This window comes from Antechinus flavipes, chromosome 3, assembly GCF_016432865.1.
Source record: "Antechinus flavipes isolate AdamAnt ecotype Samford, QLD, Australia chromosome 3, AdamAnt_v2, whole genome shotgun sequence".
Classification (NCBI taxonomy): Eukaryota; Metazoa; Chordata; class Mammalia; order Dasyuromorphia; family Dasyuridae; genus Antechinus; species Antechinus flavipes.
In genome coordinates, this window is record NC_067400.1 from 75,640,070 (window position 1) to 75,659,807 (window position 19,738).

At 36.8% G+C, this 19,738-nt stretch overlaps 1 pseudogene; it reads left to right on the forward strand.

Moving 5' to 3' along the window:
• Positions 1–9,953: 9,953 nt before the first annotated feature.
• LOC127557031 (inosine-5'-monophosphate dehydrogenase 2-like) lies at positions 9,954–18,537 on the forward strand (annotated as a pseudogene).
• Positions 18,538–19,738: the final 1,201 nt, after the last annotated feature.

The following is a 19,738-nucleotide window of genomic DNA, read 5'->3' on the forward strand; positions in this document are numbered from 1 at the left end:
GGTCTGACCATTTTCGTTCTTTTTTTTTTTTAATAACTTTTTATTGATAGAACTCATGCCAGGGTAATTTTTTACAACGTTATCCCTTGCATTCACTTCTGTTCCGATTTTTCCCCTCCCTCTCTCCACCCCCTCCCCCAGATGGCAAGCAATCCTTTACATGTTGAATAGGTTACAGTATATCCTGAATACAATATACGTGTGCAGAACCGAACAGTTTTCTTGTTGCACAGGGAGAATTGAATTCAGAAGGTATAAATAATCCGGGAAGAAAAACAAGAATGCAAGCAGTTTATATTCATCTCCCAGTGTTCTTTCTTTGGGTGTAGCTGCTTCTGCCCATCTTTGATCAATTGAAACTGAATTAGCTCTCTTTATCAAAGAAATTCACTTCCATCAGAATACATCCTCAAACAGTATCATTGTTGAGGTATATAATGATCTCCTGGTTCTGCTCATTTCATTTAGCATCAGTTCCTGTAAGTCTCGCCAGTCCTCTCTGTATTCATCCTGCTGGTCATTCCTTACAGAACAATAATATTCCATAACATTCATATACCACAATTTACTCAACCATTCTCCAATTGATGGGCATCCTTTCATTTTCCAGCTTCTAGCCACTACAAACAGGGCTACTACAAACATTTTGGCACATACAGGTCCCTTTCCCTTCTTTAGTATTTCTTTGGGGTATAAGCCCAGTAGAAACACTGCTGGATCAAAGGATATGCACAATTTGATAACTTTTTGAGCATAGTTCCAAATTGCTCTCCAGAATGGCTGGATGTGTTCACAATTCCACCTACAATGTATCAGTGTCCCTGTTTTCCCACATCCCCTCCAACATTCCCCAATATCTTTCCCTGTCACTCTAGCCAATCTGACAGGTGTGTAGTGGTATCTCAGAGTTGTCTTAATTTGCATTTCTCTGATTAATAATGATTTGGAGCATATTTTCATATGTCTATAAATAGTTTCAATTTCTTCGTCTGAGAATTGTCTGTTCATATCTTTTGACCATTTATCAATTGGAGAATGGTTTGATTTCTTATAAATTAGAGTCAATTCTCTATATATTTTGGAAATGAGGCCTTTATCAGAACCTTTGATTATAAAAATGTTTTCCCAGTTTATTGTTTCCCTTCTAATCTTGTCTGCATTTGTTTTGTTTGTACAAAAACTTTTCAATTTGATATAGTCAAAATTTTCTATTTTGTGGTCAATAGTGATCTCTAGTTCTCCTTTGGTCATAAATTCCTCTCTCTTCCATAGGTCTGAGAGGTAAACTATCCTATGCTCTTCCAATTTATTTATAATCTCATTCTTTATCCCTAGGTCATGAACCCATTTTGACCTTATCTTGGTGTACGGTGTTAAGTGTGGGTCAATGCCTAGTTTCTGCCATACAAATTTACAATTTTCCCAGCAACTTTTGTCAAATAGTGCATTCTTATCCCAGAAACTGGGGTCTTTGGGTTTGTCAAACACTATATTAATAAAGTTATTGGCTGTTTTGTCCTTTGAACCTAACCTATTCCATTGATCAACTAGTCTATTTCTTAGCCAATACCAGATGGTTTTAGTAACTGCTGCTTTATAATATAATTTTAGATCTGAAAGGTGGCCTAGCCACCTTCACTTGATTTTTTTTCATTAATTCCCTTGAAATTCTTGACCTTTTGTTTTTCCATATGAACTTTATTGTTATTGTTTCTAGTTCATCAAAGTAGTTTTTTGGGAGTTTGATTGGTATAGTGCTAAATAAATAGATTAATTTAGGTAGTATTGTCATCTTTATCATTTTTGTTCTTTAGCTTGAAGACAGAAAATAGGTCTGAATGCTCTCCCAAGATACCCTAGGCCACTTTCCACAGACCAGGTTCCTGATATGCATATCCAGGAATTTATGACTCTTTCCCTCACAAACAGTGCTACCCCCATATCACCAAGCTAATTTTCTCACTGTCCTCCAGGCATGAGATATCTTGAACTCTGGGACAGTCTGGCGCAGAGCAAGAATGAGCCTTATTTCTTGAATACATGGAGAGTGGCTCCCCCTCCCTCTGTCTTTCCATTTGTTCAATCCAAGTTCCAATAATTATTTGATGTTTTGTTGAAGACCATAGGTATTCTCTGTTTCTTAAACAAATGGTGGCTAGGTGTTTAGCTCATTCCCAAGCTTTCATCCAGGTTTAGTTTTAGCTTGAAAGCAACAGGGAAAAACAAATAAAACCTTGGCCATTGTGGTGGAGCTATCATAAGTGATAAATGGCCCCTATTGTGAGGGTAGGATGTTTTCTTTCTACAGCCTTCTAATGATCTTCCCTTGCAATATTACTTGAGAATCTATATCTTGTTTGTTCATTTGTTTTTTCACATAAATAAATTCTAGAGAAAGTACCATTTTTCTTGAAAGTGTATGATACACATAAAAAAGAAGGGTAAGAGGGAGGGGTGATGTCATTGGGCATTCACTTAGCCTGACAGCATCAGAATATCTAAAATAATATAGTAAATACTTTCTATGTATGTAGTCTTGTGCCATGGGATGGTAGAGTTAAAACATCCAAGTGAATTGTCTTCTTGGTAGAGAGGTCAAACTTTATAAGGGATGATACATTTAATGTATATACATTTAATCACAGCTGTTTAATTGTTTAATTAATTAATTAAGTTTTTAATCAGTTGCTTTTGCTTAACTGTTTTAAAATTTAATATTTTATTCATTTTTGTTACATTTTGAGCTTTGATTTATTTCCCTCCCCCTTGTAACTACACATTAGAAAAGGATAACATTTGATACATATATAGAGAGAGAAAGAAAGAAATGTATACATACATAAATATCTAATTTTTTGCCATCACAAAAACAGTTGCTATAAACATCTTAGAACATATAGGTTCTTTTTTTCCCCTTGGTCACCGTGGAAAAGAGACCTAATAGTGGTATTGCTGGATCAAAGGGTATATACAGTTTTAATACTTTGAGGGCATAAATTCCATAAATCCAAAATGGTTAGATCACAGTTCCACCAATTTTGCCACATCTCCTTTAACATTTGTCATTTCCTCCTTCTATCCCTAAAATGATAGTTCTCTAAAGCCAACTTGATAGGTGTGAGGCAGTACCTCAAAGTTGCGTTAATTTACATTTCTCTTCACAAGAATGATTTAGAACATTCTATCTTCAAAAGCAAATATTTTATATTTCAAATTTTTTTATCTAACATTTTGACTTACTCTCTCTCTCTCTCTCTCTCTCTCTCTCTCTCTCTCTCTCTTTCTCTCTCTCTTTCACACACACACACACACACACACACTACTCAGCAGAAGGCAGGCAAATACTTAAATGTCAGAAAACTTCCAAACAATGTAATTTAAATATACATAACCTATAAATCTCCCATATGTTCTCAACTATAATTGTCACCCCCTCCCCCACCACCTATTTGGTCACTTACTATGGTTCAAGAATAAGAATTTTATTTGTTTGGGAGTAGAGTAATAATAAGACTTTGACTTTTGCTCTCCAGATTATCCAATGTTTCAAATGAGAAGGACAGGGAAAGAATGATTTTTTTTTTTATTTGAGAAGTTTTCATTTACATTTCTCTATAAGAAAGTCTATAAATTAAAAAAAAAAAAAAAAGAGTATTCAATTGTGTGTATGAATGGAACCAAAAATCCTGGTTTACCTCTTTCCATTAATTTTAGATGAGTCACTAAATCTCTCTCTTTTTGGGTCTCCATTTGTACAAAGCATAACTGGAGCTCCCTTCTGCTCCTAAGTGATTTTCTATTAAATAAGCCAATGCATTTAGGTAGTAAATTGTGTCTACTGCCAAAAATGAATTTTATTCAACTTTCTAAACATTGGGGAAAAGGATTCCCTTCTAAAACTAAGAGGATGAAGGATTTTAGAGAATAATGGGGTTTCACATGAAAAAAATTCCCTCTACAAAGCAGGTCAGTACCTTACCCAAAACTTAAAGTGTGATTAGGTTGCCTAGAACAGTGGTTCTTAGAGCATAATCCAGAAAATCCTGGGTGGGGGGGAGGGGGGGGAGGGTCTCTGAAAGGTCTATAAATTACAAATTAGTTTTTATTTCTAATATGATAAGAATCAATAAATATAACCCACATAAACAAAAACTCTTTGGACAGATGTTCAATATACATATGTATGTATGTATATATATGTATATGTATTTTTTTTTTTTTGCTGAGGCAATTGATCAAAATTTTGATCTCAAAAGTTTGAGAACCACTGGTCCAGAAGAACAAATTAAGTGATTTACCAGGAAAATTCACCAGGAAAAAAAATTGTATCATAATGCCAGAGAAACTGAGGCAAGACAGAGATTAGGTTTTTAATATTTGAATAGTGGAGAATTTGGACTAGCCAAAACTAGCCAGCTGAACAGAACTCTTGTCTCAAAGCATCCAACAGTGAGCAAATAATTTTAGAGATTTTTATAAGGCTCCAGCTATCAGGGAAACAAAGGCAAGGGGGGAGGGGAAGAACAATGGAGAACCATAATTTCAGGAAAGGATCATAATTCAATTCTGACAGGTTAGGGATCAAGAAAGAAGTCGGGGGCAGGAGACAGGAGTCTGAGACAGGAGATAGTGAGCAATACCCAAGCATTTGACATAAGTCATCTGGAGTTTTATGACTCACTTGAATGTGAGAGTGATCAGTACTTAATGGGCTAAGGAAAGGGAGGTGGTCATAATATTTTATTCAGGTTATAGCATAATAATTCAGGAAAACTGAGTTATTACAATTCAGGGAAACTGAGATACTATAATTTAGGGACACTGAGGCAGGGAAACTGAAATATTACAGTATGCTTTAAAAGCAGAACTTGAATACCAAGTCTTTCTTGGCTTCTAACCTTCTAGTCACTTCACCAAGCTGAATCTCTTATAATGCTGGAGAAACTGAGGCAAGATAGAGATTAGGGAGTTTTCAATATTTTACTAATGGAGAACTTGTTTGGGAGCAAAACAGGATCCATGTTGACTTCAGTCAGCTGGATTGGACTCTTGTCTCAAAGCATTCAGCAGAGAATAAGGGATTCCAGAGACCCTTATAAGTCTCTAGCAATCAGGGAAATAAAGGAAGAGGTGGGAGTAGAGCACTGGTAAGCAGGAACTTCCAGGAACAGAACATAAATTCAGTTCTGACAGGCTGGGGATAAGGAAGATCATAAATTCTGATAAATTGGGAGGACCAGGAACCAAAATGTCTGAGAGAGAAGATATGCCCATCTATCTTGAGACAAACCATCTGCATTTTATGACTCTTTGTAATGCTAGTGCTCAGGACTCCCAGCCCTAATTATCTCAGTCCTAATGGCCAGGAAGGAGGGTGGACACCAGGGAAACTGAGGCAGAACACTTCATGGAAACTGGGGCAGAACAATACAGGGAAACTGAGGCAGAACACTCTGAGTGTCAAATGTTGCATATTTAGTCAGATACCAGTGATACACATTAAATTTGCTAAGGAACTCTTTTGGTTTCTTTAATCATGGACATTAACTTTGCCTTCTTTTAGGATTCACAAGGAACTGGGACAAAATGGGATAAGGAAGAAAGTTTGAACTCTTAAATTATGGCAAAGTGGAAGATGTGCTTAATAATAAGAACCACTCCATTTTAATCTTTGTTATAACAGTTGTCTCATTGAACAGGAGAGGAAGAAGAGAGAGATTCAGAAATGAAGATGATATAAGAATAAATGTCAATAAAATAAAAAATATAAATAATACAATTTTTTATATAAAAGATACATTAGTGCAAAATAAAATATAGAGTTGGATAGCCTACAAAAGAGACAAAGACTAGCTTAGGATACAACTTTCACAACTCCAGAGATTGCTTGTAAATTGCTTTCTTCTTGGCTTGTCCCCAATTTTTCCTTTTTAACTTATAAGGGCAATATATATATTTTTTCCTTGATGATAATGATAACTGATACTTGTAAATTACTTTAAAGTTTCCAAAACACTTTAAATGTATGTCAGGATCCCCATGCCAAGACCATCCCTCTCTTTTAATTCTTTTTATTCTCTCTTTATTCCTCTCTTTTTGCTATTAGGAGACATCCTGTTTTCCAGAACTAAGATCCAGCAATCAAGCAAACTAAGCTCAGCATAACAACAATCCTTTGCATTCATTCTCTAAATAAAATCTGCACAGCAAAATATCAGAATTATTTCACACCAACCACAGATGGTCCCCAAACTTGAACAAATACCAGCAGGAATCATGTTGCAATCATGAAGATCTGGTGTGAATCAAACTTGTCTCATTGTTACTGTTATCCCACATTGTCAGGGCTACAGCACAGTGTATAATCACTACTATATGTATCTAGGTTTAGCCTCACTATATTCACAGCAAACCACAGCATATGTATCATATTTCCCTCCTCCAATGGAATGAAAAAATCTTTTAGTTTATAAACTCTGTTAGCTCTTTGGTTTTGTTTTATTCTTCAGTTAACAGTTGGAGAATTACCTCTATGAGCTTTTTGGTATTTTTCAGAATTAACAATAGTTGCACAGCTTCTGTAACTCTTTGGTCATTTAGTTTCAGAATTTGACAGCATTATTTCTTTTGACACTCATGACAGCCCTGTGTGATGGACACTTATAGGTATCATTATCTCCATTCCGTTAATGAGCACTGAGGGTCAGAAAAGCCAGTAAAAAGTGTCAGAGGCAGAATTCAAACCCAAGACTTGGGAGTCCAATGTGATTTATTTGTTTTTATTATTATTATTATTAAGCACATCTTCCACTTTGCCATAATTTAAGAGTTCAAACGTTCTTCCTTATCCCATTTCGTCCCAGTTCCTTGTGAATCCTGAAAGAAGGCAAAGTTAATGTCCATGATTGAAGAAACCAAAAGAATGGAAACTTATCTTCTCAAAAGGCAGAAGATACACTTTTAATCCCTGGCCACCTTTTTATTATGTGGATCTCAGAAAGTGGATGGAAGGGGAAGTGGAGGAAGAGGAAAAATATATATATATATAATTACATTCTTTACTTAGTACCAATATAATGCCATTTAAATTCAGAATTTCATGAGGGGAAATGCGGCAAAGGAAACAACAATGACAGAGACAGAATAGTACAAAACAACTCCAAAAGTTTCTTTAAAAAGTAGACAAAATGGCCTTCTAAGGCTGGAAAAGGCAGGCTCTAGGTTCCCTTAAAGCTTTAAATCTTATGATCCCAAAGACTAATAATATATATTCATCTTCATTAAATGTCCAAAGTAATCTTTTTTATATTTTTTCCTTTCTTTTTTAAAATTTTCCACATCTACAAAATTAAAAGTTAGGCTTAATTCCCCAGAAAATTCAGAACAGATTTGGGGAAAGGGGGTTTTGTATGTTTTTTACAAAGGAGTTGGGAAGAAAAAGAATGGATCTTCTATCCTTTTTTTCTCAAGATTGCTGTTTAGTTGGTTTTTTTGTTTGTTTGCTTTTTGTCATGCCCAACTCTTCAGGATCACATTTAGTGTTTTCTTAGCAAAAATTCTGGAGTGATTTGTCATCTCCTTCTCCAGCATTTTAAAGATGAGGAGACAGACAAGCAGGATTAAGTGATTTGTCCAGGATCACAAAGCTAGTAAGTGTCTGAGACCAGATTTAAGTCAGGAAGATGTATATGTTTTCCTGACTCCAGATCTGGAACTCTATGCACTGTACCACCTAGCTGTCCTATAATTACTACTCTCCTTGATTTGAAAGAGAAAACTGAGCTAAGGATTCTTTAAAGTTTATTTTTAAACTTTTAAACTTTATTTTTTAAAGTTGAAGAGCTCAGTTTTTTGCTCTGTCTAAATCTTAAGTAATATAGATTGTCTCAGAGAATAGGATTGAGATAATGAACAAATATAATTACAATAATTGTCATGTTAGCTGGATGATAGCCTCATAAGACACCTCGAAAAGGGCCAAAGCATAGCCCATGTTCCTTTTATAGCTGAAATTAAAAGAGTAAATTTTAAGTTTCACTGGTTTCCAGACTATATGAGACTACACCTTGGGCTTCCCTCACAAAAAGAAGCTTCAAATCACATCTAGAATCATAGTCTGAATGGCAATACTTGGTATATGTAATACCAACCTGTAGTCAGAAAATAAAGGATTCCATCAAATGTACTTAAGGAGAGCAAATCAAAAGTCCTCTGTGGTCAATGAGAACATAATTAAGTCTTCCCAGATATTTGCAAGGCCCTCAAATCATGGGTGGCTCTTTTCTTAGACAATATCAGTATGCTGGAGATAGTGCTGGGTGGTAATATTTTTCAAATAGTCTATAAAATTGGGTCAGCATTTTCTGAGTTTATTCAACAGGGTCTACCAGACCAGAAGCACTGATTGGCAATTAAGATCTAACACTAATGTTCCATCAACTGCAAAGAATTCAAGAAATAGGGCCTCTAAAGGTGGAATTGATAAAAAAAAAAAAAAAAAAAAAAAAAAAAAAAAAAAAAAGATCTTACATCCTTGTGGGAAATCATCAGTTTGTGATTTTGGTTGCTTTGACAATAAGATGAATTTTGCTCATTGTTAATTGGAATACAATCTGTGCAGACATTATTAATACCAAACAAATGCTTCAGAAAATCAGAAGCACAAGATAAAAAACAACCAAAATAATTTTCCATGGCCTGTTTCATCTTTCAACTATGGTCAAAATAAACTTAATTAATATCAGAAGTAATTTTTTTTTTATTTTATAGGCTAAAAAATTGTTCCATGGTCAAAAACTGTCTGTGGTAATGAAACTAGATTAATAGGCTATTTCTTATCCTATGTGAAGGGCTGTTAGACTAGTCTCCCAGGAGCAGAAAATGCCTTTCATTCCTCAAGAGAAAGCTTATATATGTATTGATTTTCTGAGTAATCCATTCATTAGAGCTAAATTTCTGCAAAGAACTTTTCTTTTTGAGATTAAGTTCACTGCCAGAAAATACTAAGCGTTTTACTTCCTTTTCCAACCTGCAGCCCAATATAAACTGCTTAAAGCAAGAGTTTTTAATCCCTTTTTGGGGGTATTTGTGGGGAAGTCCATGGACCCCTTCTCTGAATAATGTTTCTAAATACATTCAACAAAATATATTGATTATAAAGGAAATAAATTATAATTAGATACCATTATCAAAATACTTTTTAGGAAACCAAGCCCTTCAGGTATGTTATCACTGAAAAAGAATACTAAGACCCCCTGAGCAGTCCTGAACAAAGGTGTATTACCCACACATTCATCTCAGTTTTAGAGAAGGATCATTTTTGCATCCAGATTTTTTTTTCCCAATAACAGGGTAACAGATTGATTCAATAAATATCTATGTTTAAAACGTTGCCCTAGGCACCAGGGATACTAATATGTTAGCTAGTAAGATGATCCTACACCTTAAGAAGGATCAGGTACTACACACTCACCCTGTACCTCACTAAGCAATACTATTACGGAAGTATAAAATGACTCATGATTCTCAGCAAGTGGGAGAGCTTCTATTTGTTCAGTCTTAGCATATTGGTTTCCTTATACTTAAACAACTGGGTCAGTTCCACAGCCCCACTTACTGGCAAAACCCTTTTCACTATCTAACTTGTTATTTTTTAATAATCCTAAATCACATGAAGATAGAAACAAGTTCCCTACAGAAACAGATAAAATATCTTTAACCATATACAATATAATAATATACATCAAATAAAAAGAGGAATGTGATACATAATAAAATGTCTACTAGGATTCTATATAGACATAGCTTCTCTTAGAATCAGGAAGACATTAGACAAATAACAAGTAAAAAATCTCACCACACAAAAGGGTTGTAGGGTTTGTTTAATCTCCCTTCTAATTGTAAGATTAGGCTGTTGGTGACAGAGGAGACCAAGCAGCAGTTCCTCTCAGGCAATGGTTTCCAGAAATACCCATTGCCTTAGGAAGAGTAAACTTGTCAACCCAGTCATTAATGGACCAGTGACAGGTGCTAGGCACACAGATACCTCCCCATATGTATCTAAAGTGAATTCTGTAGAAGAAGCTCCCATGGCTCTAGTCAAGTCTGCCAATCAGGCCCAATTCCTCCCCTTCTGCCATCCTGTTCCCACCACAGTAGACTATCTCTTCAACAATGGCACTTGTTACATTCCAGATGATGGACTTATAGCTCAGAAATTCTTCAACTACCCTCATCCTTCCAAGGTTATGCAGACTTCACAGCAGGACAATTAGACCTAACTTTAGCACTTACCAAGAAGATAACCCTGAACACCCCAGTTGTTTCATCCTTAGTGGACACAGTCACTGAGGCTGGGTTGGCCATTGCCATTGCACTGACAAGAGGTATTGGCTTTATCCATCACAGCTGCATCCCAGAATTCCAGGTCAATTAAGTGTGCAAGATGAAGAAATATGAGCAGAACTTTTTTTTTTTAATTTTTTATTTAATAATTACATTATATTGACACTCGTTTCTGTTCCGATTTTTTCCCCCTCCCTCCCTCCACCCCCTCCCCTAGATGGCAAGCAGTCCTTTATATGTTGGATATGTTGCAGTATATCCTAGATACAGTATATGTTTGCAGAACCGAACAGTTCTCTTGTTGCGTAGGGAGAATTGGATTCAGAAGGTATAAATAATCCGGGAAGAAAAACAAAAATGCAGATAGTTTACATTCGTTTCCCAGTGTTCTTTCTTTGGGTGTAGCTGCTTTTGTCCGTCATTTATCAATTGAAACTCAGGTCTCTTTGTCAAAGAAATCCACTTCCATCAAAATATGTCCTCATACAATATCGTTGTCGAAGTGTATAATGATCTCCTGGTTCTGCTCATTTCACTTAGCATCAGTTCATGTAAGTCTCGCCAGTCCTCTCTGTATTCATCCTGCTGGTCATTTCTTACAGAACAATAATATTCCATAACATTCATATACCACAATTTACCCAGCCATTCTCCAATTGATGGGCATCCATTCATTTTCCAGTTTCTAGCCACTACAAACAGGGCTGCTACAAACATTTTGGCACATATAGGTCCCTTTCCCTTCTTTAGTATTTCTTTGGGATATAAGCCCAATAGAAACACTGCTGGATCAAAGGGTATGCACAATTTGATAATTTTTTGGGCATAATTCCAGATTGCTCTCCAGAATGGTTGGATTCGTTCACAACTCCACCAACAATGCATTAGTGTCCCAGTTTTCCCGCATCCCCTCCAACATTCATCATTATTTTTTCCTGTCATCTTAACCAATCTGACAGGTGTGTAGTGGTATCTCAGAGTTGTCTTAATTTGCATTTCTCTGATCAATAATGATTTGGAACACTCTTTCATATGAGTGGTAATAGTTTCAATCTCATCCTCTGAAAATTGTCTGTTCATATCCTTTGACCATTTATCAATTGGAGAATGGCTTGATTTCTTATAAATTTGAGTCAGTTCTCTATATATTTGGAAATGAGGCCTTTATCAGAACCTTTAACTGTGAAAATGTTTTCCCAGTTTGTTGCTTCCCTTCTAATCTTGTTTGCATTAGTTTTATTTGTACAAAAGCTTTTTAATTTGATGTAATCGAAATTTTCTATTTTGTGATCAGTAATGGTCTCTAGTTCATCTTTGGTCACAAATTTCTTTCTCCTCCACAAGTCTGAGAGATAAACTATTCTATGTTCCTCTAATTTATTTATAGTCTCGTTCTTTATGCCTAGGTCATAGACCCATTTTGATCTTATCTTGGTATATGGTGTTAAGTGTGGGTCCATGCCTAATTTCTGCCATACTAATTTCCAATTATCCCAGCAGTTTTTATCAAATAATGAATTCTTTTCCCAGAAGTTAGGGCTTTGGGTTTGTCAAACACTAGATTGCTATAATTGACTATTCTGTCTTGTGAGCCTAGCCTTTTCCACTGATCCACTAATCTATTTCTTAGCCAATACCAAATGGTTTTGGTGACTGCTGCTTTATAATATAATTTTAGATCAGGTACAGCTAGGCCACCTTCATTTGATTTTTTTTTCATTAATTCCCTTGAGATTCTCGACTTTTTATTGTTCCATATGAATTTTGTTGTTATTTTTTCTAGATCAATAAAATATTTTCTTGGAAGTCTGATTGGTATAGCACTAAATAAATAGATTAGTTTAGGGAGTATTGTCATCTTTATTATGTTCGCTCGGCCGATCCAAGAGCACTTAATATTTTTCCAATTATTTAAGTCTGACTTTATTTGTGTGGAGACTTTTTTATAATTTTGCTCATATAATTCCTGACTTTCCTTTGGTAGATAGATTCCCAAATATTTTATGGTATCAACAGTTATTCTGAATGGAATTTCTCTTTGTATCTCTTGCTGTTGGGTTTTGTTGGTGATGTATAAAAATGCTGAGGATTTATGGGGATTTATTTTGTAGCCAGCTACTTTGCTAAAATTATGAATTATTTCCAATAGCTTTTTGGTAGAATCTCTGGGGTTCTCTAGGTATACCATCATATCATCTGCAAAGAGTGATAGTTTGGTTTCCTCATTGCCTACTCTAATTCCTTTTATATCTTTCTCGACTCTTATTGCCGAGGCTAGTGTTTCTAATACGATATTAAATAATAATGGTGATAGTGGGCAACCTTGCTTCACTCCAGATCTTACTGGGAAAGGTTCCAGTTTTTCCCCATTGCATATGATGCTTACTGATGGTTTTAAATATATGCTCCTGACTATTTTAAGGAAAAGTCCATTTATTCCTATGCTCTCAAGTGTTTTTATTAGGAATGGATGTTGGATTTTATCAAATGCTTTTTCTGCATCTATTGAGATGATCATGTGGTTTTTGTTTGTTTGGTTATTGATATAGTCAATTATGCTAATAGTTTTCCTAATATTGAACCAGCCCTGCATTCCTGGTATAAATCCTACTTGGTCATAGTGTATTATCCTGGTGACAATTTTCTGTAATCTTTTTGCTAATATTTTATTTAAGATTTTAGCATCAATATTCATTAGGGAGATTGGTCTATAATTTTCTTTCTCTGTTTTCAGCCTACCTGGTTTAGGTATCAGTACCATATCTGTGTCATAAAAGGAGTTTGGTAGGACTCCTTCAATCCCTATTTTTTCAAATAGTTTATATAACATTGGAGTTAATTGTTCTTTAAATGTTTGGTAGAATTCACATGTAAATCCATCTGGTCCTGGGGATTTTTTCTTAGGGAGTTGATTGATAGTTTGTTCTATTTCTTTTTCTGAGATGGGACTGTTTAGGATATTTACTTCTTCCTCTGTTAGTTTGGGCAAGCTGTATTTTTGGAGGTATTTTTCTATTTCATTTGAGTTGTCGAATTTATTGGCATAAAGTTGGGCAAAGTAACTCCTAATTATTGCTCTAATTTCCTCTTCGTTAGTGGTGAGTTCTCCCTTTTCATTTTTAAGACTAACAATTTGATTTTCCTCTTTCCTTTTTTTAATCAGATTTACTAAGGGTTTGTCTATTTTGTTGGTTTTTTCATAGAACCAACTCTTAGTTTTATTAATCAATTCAATAGTTTTTTTACTTTCAATTTTATTGATCTCACCTTTTACTTTTAGAATTTCAAGTTTAGTGTTTGACTGGGGGTTTTTAATTTGTTCCTTTTCTAGCATTTTTAATTGCAAACCCAATTCATTGACCTTCTCTTTCTCTATTTTATACAAATAGGCCTCTAGAGATATGAAATTTCCCCTTATTACCGCTTTGGCTGCATCCCATACATTTTGGTATGATGTCTCATTATTATCGTTTTCTTGGGTGAAGTTATTAATTATGTCTATGATTTGCTGTTTCACCCAATCATTCTTTAGTATGAGATTATTTAGTTTCCAATTATTTTTTGGTCTACTTCCCCTGCTTTTTTGTTGAATGTAATTTTCATTGCATCGTGGTCTGAAAAGGATGCATTTATTATTTCTGCCTTACTGCATTTGAGTTTGAGGTTTTTATGTCCTAATATATGGTCAATTTTTGTATAGGTTCCATGAACTGCTGAAAAGAAAGTGTATTCCTTTCTGTCTCCATTACATTTTCTCCAGAGATCTATCATATCTAACTTTTCTAGTATTCTATTTACCTCTTTGACTTCTTTCTTATTTATTTTGTGGTTTGATTTATCTAATTCTGAGAGTGCAAGGTTAAGATCTCCCACTATTATAGTTTTACTGTCTATTTCTTCTTGCAGCTCTCTTAGTTTCTCTTTTAAGAATTTAGATGCTACCCCACTTGGTGCATATATGTTTAATATAGATAGTGCTTCATTATCCATGCTACCCTTTAGCAAGATATAGTGCCCTTCCTTATCTCTTTTAATTAGGTCAATTTTTGCTTTAGCTTGATCTGAGATCAGGATGGCTACCCCTGCTTTTTTGACTTCACCTGAAGCATAGTAGATTTTGCTCCAACCTTTTACCTTTAACCTGCATGTATCTCCCCGCTTCAGGTGTGTTTCCTGTAAACAACATATTGTAGGATTCTGGCTTTTAATCCATTCTGCTAACCGCTTCCTCTTTATGGGGGAGTTTACCCCGTTCACGTTTATGGTTAGAATGACCAATTCTGTATTACTTGCCATCTTGTTAACCCCGGTTTATGCTTTCCTCCCTTCTTTCCCCTTTCCCCCCCTTCCAAGTATTAAGCTTGTGAGCACCCCTTGCTTCTCACAGCCCTCCCTTTTTAGTGTCCCTCCCCCCGCCTTAGAGTTCCTCCCCCTATCTTACCCCTTTCCCTCCCAGTTCCCGTATTCCCTTCCGCTTAGCTTATTCCTTCCCTTTCCACTTTTCCCTTCTCACTTTTCAATGAGATGGGAGAAGTTTCACCATAGATTGAATATGTCTTAAGATTTTTCACTTAAAGCCAATTCTGAAGGCAGTAAGATACCCACTATATTCATCCCCCTCCATTCTTTCTCTCAGATATAATAGGTTTCCTATGCCTCTTCATGAGATGTACTACCCCCACTTTACCCTTTTTCTGGTACAATGTCCTTTCCACATCAATTTCTAGAACAAGGTATACATGTATTCTTTATACATCTATATAGTCAAAATATAGTTCCCAAGATTAATCTTTACCTTTTTAGATTTCTCTTGAGTTCTATATTTGTAGATCAAACTTTTTGTTAAGTTCTGGTTTTTTCATCAGAAATAGATGAAATTCGCTTACTTCGTTGAATGTCCATCTTCTTCCCTGGAAAAAGATGCTCATTCTCGCTGGGTAAGTTATTTTTGGTTGCATACCAAGTTCCTTAGCCTTTCGGAATATCATATTCCAGGCCCTTCAATCTTTTAATGTGGATGCTGCCAGATCCTGGGTGATCCTTATTGTGGCTCCTTGATACTTGAATTGGGTTTTTCTAGCCGCTTGCAATATTTTTTCTTTCATCTGAGGGTTCTGGCATTTGGCCACTATATTCCTTGGTGTTTTGATTTTAGGATCCCTTTCAGTGGGTGATCGATGAATCCTTTCGATGTTTATTTTTTCCTCTGTTCCTATGACTTCTGGGCAGTTCTCTTTGATAATTTCCTGGAAGACAGTGTCCAGGCTCTTTTTTTCATCATGTTTTTCTGGGAGTCCAATGATTCTCAGATTGTCTCTCCTGGATCTGTTTTCCAGGTCTGTTGTCTTCCCCAGAAGGTATTTCACATTTTTCTCCATTGTTTGATTTTTTTGGGTTTGCTTGACTGATTCTTCTTGTCTCCTCGAGTCATTCAATTCCACTTGTTCAATTCTGATTTTCAGTGAAGTATTCTCTTCACTCACTTTTTTAAAATCTTTCTCTAATTGTCCAATTGAGTTCTTTTGTTCTGTGGAATTTTTTTCCATTTCACCAATTTTGTTTTTTAGAGAGCTGTTTTCTGTTTCCAGTTCACTAATCCTATTTTTCAAGGATTTTACTTCTTTATCCACTCTCTCTTTAACTTTCTCCAGGCTCTTTTGCCAAGCCTCCCTCTCCTTTTCCCAAGCTTCTCTCTCCTTTTGCCAAGCCTCACTCTGCTTTCCCCATTTTTCTTCTAGCTCCCTTGTGAGAGCCTTTTTAATCACTTCTATGAGGTTCATCTGTGCTGAGGACAGACAATCTCCTCCTTTGGGGATTCACCTGGGGACTGCCTGTTTTTAGTCTCCTCAGGATTTAGAGTCTGCTCTCTATCTGTGTAGAAGCTGTCAAGGGTTAAAGTCCTCTTCAGCTTCTTGCTCATTCTGTCTATTAATCAGAGACAAACTACCAAAGAAAAACAGAAAAAACTGGAGTCTTTCTTTGGGGGGGGCTGGGTGTGTTACCGAGCTTCCTCTACAGACTGCAGGGGGCAGCAGTGAGGCACTAGCAGGACTGTGCTGCGCCTGCGCTCTGAGATCCCAGAGCGTGCTGAGTCACTGAGGGGGGGGAAGGGGGGGGCGGCCAGGTCCTGAGAGACTCCAGCTGTTTGGGGTTGTATTCTTCAGCCCAGGTGTTTTTAGCTTCTCTGCTGGGCTGCTGACTTGCTGCCGGAGCAAAGTATCCAAACCTGTAGTGAAGCTCTCCCCGCAGAGACGGCTGCGATCACTCCCCACCCCCTCTCCAGTCTGCTCCTGTGCCCTCACTGCCGCTGCCCGCCGCCTGCGCCCGATCTAAAACCGCCCCAGCCCTCCAGTAAAGACAGACCTTTCTTGGCGGATCTCAAGGATGGCTTCTCTTGGTAACTATTTGTGGGTTTTTTTCAGTCAAGCATTGATTCAGAGGCTTGTAATGAAGTGGATAGTGAGAGAAAGCGCGGAGCTTATGCAACTGTGAGCCTCCTCTCCGCCATCTTAACCGGAAGTCATATGAGCAGAACTTTATCACTGATCTTGTAGTCCTAAGCTCAAAGACTAAGTCAGAGATGCATGAAGCCAAGGCAATGCAATGTCTTGTGTAGAATTCTAATTAGAGACAATAGCAAGATGGACAGACACTTAGTAAGCTTCATCTCCCCTTGTGACATTGACTTTCTCAGGAGGAGAAACATGACCATTTCCTGGGCAAGATCAGAACTAGGAGGGAGTCTAGTAGTGGCTCCCACAGGAGTCACACTAAAGGAAGTAAGTCAAATCTTGCAGCACAGCAAGAAAGGAAAGCTATCCACTGTGAATGAGGATGATAAACTAGTACCATCATTGCTAGCATAAGAATTGGGATGACCCCCTTAGCATCCACAGACATCAAGAAGAAGCTTTTGTGCAGGAGCAGTCATAGGCTCCCATGGGGACGACAAGTATGAAATTGACTTGCTGGCCCAGGCCAGTGTCAATGTAGTTATGTTGGACTCTTCCTAAGGATACTCCATTTTCCAAATTAACATGATAAAGTACATCAAGGAGAACTACAACAACTGGTGGCAATGTGGTGATAGCAGCATAGACACAAAATCTGGTTTGTGATGATCAAGTTAGCACCCTGGGTACTTAGAATCAGCCGGAGTCAGGAACAGCAAAAGTTTTTGATCTTTATTCTTTGTGGAGGTGAACGGAATAGTGATACGAAGTAAGAGCAATCACTAAAGGAATCTGCCAGGAGTGACTCTGGTTTTCTCACTCCACCCACCAAATGCTCCACCCAAACTCCTATACAACAGATCAAGCCTGCAGCGTAGTGGGCAGGGCCATTCTTTCTCCAAGCATATACTAAGAGAAAGAATTGTCCAATTGGTTATTGGCCTTAAGTGCTCTGACATTGGTGCATCTGCTCAGCGTTTTCAGCCCATTACACTGGTCGATACTGGAGTGGATGCTATGAGGGCTGGCATGAATGACTTGCTGGCCCAGGCTAGTGTCAATGTAGTTATGTTGGCCTCTTCCTAAGGAAACTCCATTTTCCAAATTAACATTATCAAGTACATCAAGGAGAAATACAAAAACGTCCAGGCTATGGGTGGCAATGTGGTGACAGCTGCATAGACACAAAGCCTGGTTGATGAGGGAGTGGATGCCATGGACATGAATAACAACTCCATCTATATGACACAGGAAATGTTGGCATCTAAGTGGTCTCAGTCAACAACTGTATAGATGTTCTAAATATATACATGATGCTTTGATGTCCCTGCCATTGTTAATCACTTTACCAAAGCTCTTGTCCTTGGAGCTTATATATGATTGTGGGCTCTCTGATGATAGCCATCACAGAGGTCCTAGATAAATACTTCTCCTCTGATGGGATGTGGCTAAAGGGATGGGCTCCCACAACACCATGGACAAGAATTTCCGTAGCCAGAACTATTACTTCAGTGAAGCAGACAAAAATCAAAATGGTTCAAAGGATGTCTGGAGCAGGACAAAAGGTCCATTCGCATGTTTGCTGGTATCAAGCACTCCTGCCAAAATATTGATGCCAAGAGTCTACCTCAAGCCAGAGCCATAATGTATTCAGAGGAATTGAAATTTAAGAGGGCCGTTATCTGCTCAGGTAGAAGGTGGTGTCCATGGACTCCATTCATATGAGAAGCAGCTCTTCTGAGAAATGACCTTGTTTGTTTTTACTATCTCTCACTTCTCCCTCTCTAGGTTTCTCAATAAAAAGCTGGAAATAAAAAAAGGAATGTGGTATCATTTGGAGATTTGATTACTGTTTCCTTTTCATTACATTTTCTTGCAGCAGAATTGTGTTTTCTTATGGGTCACACAGAGGGAGGAAAGAGATTTTTTAAAAATCAATGGAAGATAAGATATAGGTTATTCCTAAACTATATTTGGAAATTTCTCTTAAGTAAACACCAAGTGGAGGCAAAATAATAAGATAAACTTTTAATAAACTTATAATGATATTATATAGGAGTGATTCTTTTATATCTTTAAAACCCTAGTGAGGATTTCTTCACCTGGGGTCCATGAACTTTTAAAAAAATCAATTTTGATAAGTGCATTTCCAGATAATTAGTTTTATTTATAGCCCTTTTTGTATTTTATGCATTTAAAAATAATAATCTGGAAAAGGTCAGATCAGGTAAGGCATAGTGATGCCTACCTTTAATCCCTGCTACTAGAGAAGGCTAAAACTGATGGATCAGTCAATCAATAAACATTTATGAGGTGGCTGATATGTGCCAGTCTCTGTGCTAATCACTGAAAATACAAAATAAGATAAAAGATGGTCCCTGCCCTGGAGAAGCTAATGAGGCAGACAACATGCAAATTAACCTATACAAACAAGCTATATACAAGATAAATTGGAATTAATCAACAGAGACAAGGAAATAGAATTAAAAGAGATTTGAAGTCTTCTCTCAAAAGGTGAAGCTTTAGCTAAAACTTAAAGGAAGCAAATTAAGGAAAGGAAGTTCTGAACTGCAACATTCACATTGATCACCAGCAAGAATGGAAGTGAAAGGAAAGAGCTTCTGGATGAGAGATAAACTGATCCAGGAAGGTCAAAGCTTCCATGCTGATAAGTAATGAGGTCAATAAAAAAGTGGAGGAGGAGATCCATAGTCCTTACTAGACTACTAAAGAAGTCCATGTTACATGCAAAAAATAATTAAGTGATGGGGGTTGTGGTCCCTTTAAGAATTGATTTATTCCTTCTGATCCCGACCCCTCCTAGCTGATGCATTATCAATCCAGGAAGCTAGGACCTTTGTTCACAAATCCTGGTCAAAAGCATCCCTTTGAATTCCAATAGAAGATCCGGGCCTGTCCCAGCCCCCATCCAGATCTGAGCA